We start from the raw sequence: 6,684 nt of genomic DNA, 5'->3' as shown, positions 1-6,684 counted from the left end.
GGGCGACCCGAGTTCAAGTCCCGGGTCATCGAACTTTCTTGATACTATACTTTCCTATCATAAACAAGTTAAGCTCCATCCACACACAAAATAGAATCAGCATTTTTTAAGCCATTACATCAACACCTCTCATAATGGGAGTGGGGGAACGGATTCTGACAACTGTTTTTCTTTTTGCCGTCGGATTCTGTTCCCCCCATATTTCTGACACACTGAGGTTCTTATATTTATCAAACTGATGCTGTTTAAGCTCCATACACTCACAAAAATAGAATCAGCATTTTTTAAGCCATTACATCAACACCTCTCATAATGGGAGTGGGGGAACGGATTCCGACAGCTGTTTTTTTGCCGTCGGATTCCGTTCCCCCTATGTTTCTTACACAATAAGGTTCTAATATTTATTAAATTGTAGCATTTCCCAAGCCTCAGTAGCCGAGTGGTCAGTCCCCTGACAATATTTATTTTTAGCTTTGGGGCGACCCGAGTTCAAGTCCCGGGTCATCGAACTTTCTTGATACTATACTTTCCTATCATAATAAAAGGCAAAAAATATATTCTTTAAACTGATGCGAGTTAAGCTCCATCCACACACAAAATAGAATCAGCATTTTTTAAGTCATTACATCAACACCTCTCATAATGGGAGTGGGGGAACGGATTCCGACAGCTGTTTTTTTGCCGTCGGATTCCGTTCCCCCTATGTTTCTTACACAATAAGGTTCTAATATTTATTAAATTGTAACTTTTTGCAAGCCTCAGTAGCCTAGTGGTCAGTCCCCTGACAATATTTTTTTTTAGCTTTGGGGCGACCTGAGTTCAAGTCCCGGGTCATCGAACTTTCTTGATACTATACTTTCCTATCATAATAAAAGGCAAAAAAATATATTCTTTAAACTGATGCGAGTTAAGCTTCATCCACACACAAAATAGAATCAGCATTATTTACGTCATTACATCAACACCTCTCATAATGGGAGTGGGGGAACGGATTTCGACAGCTGTTTTTTTGCCGTCGGATTCCGTTCCCCCTATGTTTCTTACACAATAAGGTTCTAATATTTGTTAAATTGTAGCATTTTGCTAGCCTCAACAGCCTAGTGGTCAGTCCCCTGACAATATTTTTTTTTAGCTTTGGGCAACCCGAGTTCAAGTCCTGGGTCGTCGAACTTTCTTGATTCTATACTTTCCTATCATAATAAAAGGCAAAAAATATATTCTTTAAACTGTTGCAAGTTAAGCTCCATCTACACACAAAATAGAATCAGCATTTTTTAAGCCATTACATCAACACCTCTCATAATGGGAGTGGGGGAACGGATTCCGACAGCTGTTTTTTTGCCGTCGGATTCCGTTCCCCCTATGTTTCTTACACAATAAGGTTCTAATATTTATTAAATTGTAGCATTTTGCAAGCCTCAGTAGCCTAGTGGTCAGTCCCCTGACAATATTTTTTTTTAGCTTTGGGGCGACCCGAGTTCAAGTCCCGGGTCATCGAACTTTCTTGATACTATACTTTCCTATCATAATAAAAGGCAAAAAATATATTCTTTAAACTGATTTCAGCTCCATCCAGCTCCATCCACATACAAAATAGAATCAGCATTTTTTAAGCCATTACATCAACACCTCTCATAATGGGAGTGGGGGAACGGATTCCGACAGCTGTTTTTTTGCCGTCGGATTCCGTTCCCCCTATGTTTCTTACACAATAAGGTTCTAATATTTATTAAATTGTAGCACTTTCCAAGCCTCAGTAGCCTAGTGGTCAGTCCCCTGACAATATTTTTTTTTAGCTTTGGGGCGACCGGAGTTCAAGGCCCGGGTCATCGAACTTTCTTGATACTATACTTTCCTATCATAATAAAAGGCAAAAAATATATTCTTTAAACTGATGCGAGTTAAGCTCCATCCACACACAAAATAGAATCAGCATTTTTTAAGCCATTACATCAACACCTCTCATAATGGGAGTGGGGGAACGGATTCCGACAGCTGTTTTTTTGCCGTCGGATTCCGTTCCCCCTATGTTTCTTACACAATAAGGTTCTAATATTTATTAAATTGTAACTTTTTGCAAGCCTCAGTAGCCTAGTGGTCAGTCCCCAGACAATATTTTTTTTTAGCTTTGGGGCGACCCGAGTTCAAGTCCCGGGTCATCGAACTTTCTTGATACTATACTTTCCTGTCATAAACAAGTTAAGCTCCATCCACACACAAAATAGAATCAGCATTTTTTAAGCCATTACATCAACACCTCTCATAATGGGAGTGGGGGAACGGATTCTGACAACTGTTTTTCTTTTTGCCGTCGGATTCTGTTCCCCCCATATTTCTGACACACTGAGGTTCTTATATTTATCAAACTGATGCTGTTTAAGCTCCATACACTCACAAAAATAGAATCAGCATTTTTTTAAGCCATTACATCAACACCTCTCATAATGGGAGTGGGGGAACGGATTCCGACAGCTGTTTTTTTGCCGTCGGATTCCGTTCCCCCTATGGTTCTTACACAATAAGGTTCTAATATTTATTAAATTGTAGCATTTTCCAATCCTCAGTAGCCTAGTGGTCAGTCCCCTGACGATATTTTTTTTTAGCTTTGGGGCGACCCGAGTTCAAGTCCCGGGTCATCGAACTTTCTTGATACTATACTTTCCTATCATAATAAAAGGCAAAAAATATATTCTTTAAACTGTTGCAAGTTAAGCTCCATCTACACACAAAATAGAATCAGCATTTTTTAAGCCATTACATCAACACCTCTCATAATGGGAGTGGGGGAACGGATTCCGACAGCTGTTTTTTTGCCGTCAGATTCCGTTCCCCCTATGTTTCTTACACAATAAGGTTCTAATATTTACTAAATTGTAGTATTTTGCAAGCCTCAGTAGCCTATTGGTCAGTCCCCTGACAATATTTTTTTTTACCTTTGGGGCGACCCGAGTTCAAGTCCCGGGTCATCGAACTTTCTTGATACTATATTTTCCTATCATAATAAAAGGCAAAAAATATATTCTTTAAACAAGTTAAGCTCCATCCACACACAAAATAGAATCAGCATTTTTTAAGCCATTACATCAACACCTCTCATAATGGGAGTGGGGGAACGGATTCTGACAACTGTTTTTCTTTTTGCCGTCGGATTCTGTCCCCCCATATTTCTGACACACTGAGGTTCTTATATTTATCAAACTGATGCTGTTTAAGCTCCATACACTCACAAAAATAGAATCAGCATTTTTTAAGCCATTACATCAACACCTCTCATAATGGGAGTGGGGGAACGGATTCCGACAGCTGTTTTTTTGCCGTCGGATTCCGTTCCCCCTATGTTTCTTACACCATAAGGTTATAATATTTATTAAATTGTAGCATTTTGCAAGCCTCATTAGCCTAGTGGTCAGTCCCCTGACAATATTTTTTTTTAGCTTTGGGGCGACCCGAGTTCAAGTCCCGGGTCATCGAACTTTCTTGATACTATACTTTCCTATCATAATAAAAGGCAAAAAATATATTCTTTAAACTGTTGCAAGTTAAGCTCCATCCACACACAAAATAGAATCAGCATTTTTTAAGCCATTACATCAACACCTCTCATAATGGGAGTGGGAGAACGGATTTCGACAGCTGAACTATTTGCCATCGGATTCCGTTCCCCCTATATTTCTTACACAATAAGGTTCTAATATTTATCAAATTGAAGGAAGATACTAGTCTCAATAGCCTAGTTGTCAGTACCCTGACAATATTTTTTTTAGTTTTGGGCAACCCGAGTTCAAGTCCAGGGTCGTCGAACTTTCTTGATACTATACTTTACTATCATAATAAAAGGCAAAAAATATATTCTTTAAACTGTTGCAAGTTAAGCTCCATCCACACACAAAATAGTATCAGCATTTTTTAAGCCATTACATCAACACCTCTCATAATGGGAGTGGGGGAACGGATTCTGACAACTGTTTTTCTTTTTGCCGTCGGATTCTGTTCCCCCCATATTTCTGACACACTGGGGTTCTTATATTTATCAAACTGATGCTGTTTAAGCTCCATACACTCACATAAATAGAATCAGCATTTTTTAAGCCATTACATCAACACCTCTCATAATGGGAGTGGGGGAACGGATTTCGACAGCTGAACTATTTGCCGTCGGATTCCGTTCCCCCTATGTTTCTTACACAATAAGGTTCTAATATTTATCAAATTGAAGGAAGTTACTAGTCTCAATAGCCTAGTTGTCAGTACCCTGACAATATTTTTTTTAGCTTTGGGCAACCCGAGTTCAAGTCCAGGGTCGTCAAACTTTCTTGATACTATACTTTCCTATCATAATAAAAGGCAAAAAATATATTCTTTAAACTGATGCAAGTTAAGCTCCATCCACACACAAAATAGAATCAGCATTTTTTAAGTCATTACATCAACACCTCTCATAATGGGAGTGGGGGAACGGATTCCGACAGCTGTTTTTTTGCCGTCGGATTCCGTTCCCCCTATGTTTCTTACACAATAAGTTTCTAATATTTATTAAATTGTAGTATTTTGCAAGCCTCAGTAGCCTAGTGGTTAGTCCCCTGACAATATTTTTTTTAGCTTTGGGCAACCCGAGTTCAAGTCCAGGGTCGACGAACTTTCTTGATACTATACTTTCCTATCATAATAAAAGGCAAAAAATATATTCTTTAAACTGATGCAAGTTAAGCTCCATCCACACACAAAATAGAATCAGCATTTTTTAAGTCATTACATCAACACCTCTCATAATGGGAGTGGGGGAACGGATTCCGACAGCTGTTTTTTTGCCGTCGGATTCCGTTCCCCCTATGTTTCTTACACAATAAGTTTCTAATATTTATTAAATTGTAGTATTTTGCAAGCCTCAGTAGCCTAGTGGTTAGTCCCCTGACAATATTTTTTTTAGCTTTGGGCAACCCGAGTTCAAGTCCAGGGTCGACGAACTTTCTTGATACTATACTTTCCTATCATAATAAAAGGCAAAAAATATATTCTTTAAACTGATGCAAGTTAAGCTCCATCCACACACAAAATAGAATCAGCATTTTTTAAGTCATTACATCAACACCTCTCATAATGGGAGTGGGGGAACGGATTCCGACAGCTGAACTATTTGCCGTCGGATTCCGTTCCCCCTATGTTTCTTACACAATAAGGTTCTAATATTTATTAAATTGTAGCATTTTGCAAGCCTCAGTAGCTTAGTGGTCAGTCCCCTGACAATACCTTTTTTTAGCTTTGGGGCGACCCGAGTTCAAGTCCCGGGTCATCGAACTTTCTCTATACTATACTTTCCTATCATAATAAAAGGCAAAAAAAATATTCTTTAAACTGTTGCAAGTTAAGCTCCATCCACACACAAAATAGAATCAGCATTTTTTAAGCCATTACATCAACACCTCTCATAATGGGAGTGGGGGAACGGATTCCGACAGCTGTTTTTATTTTTGCCGTCGGATTCCGTTCCCCCTATGTTTCTTACACAATAAGGTTCTAATATTTATCAAATCGAAGTAAGTTACTAGTCTTAATAGCCTAGTTCTCAGTACCCTGACAATATTTTTTTTAGCTTTGGGCAACCCGAGTTCAAGTCCAGGGTCGTCGAACTTTCATGATACTATACTTTCCTATCACAATAAAAGGCAAAAAATATATTCTTTAAACTGATGCAAGTTAAGCTCCATCCACACACAAAATAGAATCAGCATTTTTTAAGTCATTACATCAACACCTCTCATAATGGGAGTGGGGGAACGGATTTCGACAGCTGAACTATTTGCCGTCGGATTCCGTAACCCCCATGTTTCTTACACAATAAGGTTCTAATATTTATCAAATAGAAAGAAGTTACTAGTCTCAATAGCCTAATGGTAAGTCCCCTGACAATATTTTTTTTAGCTTTGGGGCGACCCGAGTTCAAGTCCCGGGTCATCGATCTTTCTTGATACTATACTTTCCTATCATAATAAAAGGCAAAAAATATATTCTTTAAACTGTTGCAAGTTAAGCTCCATCCACACACAAAATAGAATCAGCATTTTTTAAGTCATTACATCAACACCTCTCATAATGGGAGTGGGGGAACGGATTCCGACAGCTGTTTTTTTGCCGTCGGATTCCGTTCCCCCTATGTTTCTTACACAATAAGGTTCTAATATTTATTAAATTGTAGCATTTTGCAAGCCTCAGTAGCCTAGTGGTCAGTCCCCTGACAATATTTTTTTTAGCTTTGGGGCGACCCGAGTTCAAGTCCCGGGTCATCGAACTTTCTTGATACTATACTTTCCTATCATAATAAAAGGCAAAAAATATATTCTTTAAACTGTTGCAAGTTAAGCTCCATCCACACACAAAATAGAATCAGCATTTTTTAAGCCATTACATCAACACCTCTCATAATGGGAGTGGGGGAACGGATTCTGACAACTGTTTTTCCTTTTGCCGTCGGATTCTGTTCCCCCCATATTTCTGACACACTGAGGTTCTTATATTTATCAAACTGATGCTGTTTAAGCTCCATACACTCACAAAAATAGAATCAGCATTTTTTAAGCCATTACATCAACACCTCTCATAATGGGAGTGGGGGAACGGATTTCGACAGCTGAACTATTTGCCGTCTGATTCCGTTCCCCCAATGTTTCTTACACAATAAGGTTCTAA

This window comes from Rutilus rutilus (genome assembly GCF_951802725.1).
Source record: "Rutilus rutilus genome assembly, chromosome: 5".
Taxonomy (NCBI): domain Eukaryota; kingdom Metazoa; phylum Chordata; class Actinopteri; order Cypriniformes; family Leuciscidae; genus Rutilus; species Rutilus rutilus.
This window is presented reverse-complemented; position numbering follows the sequence as displayed.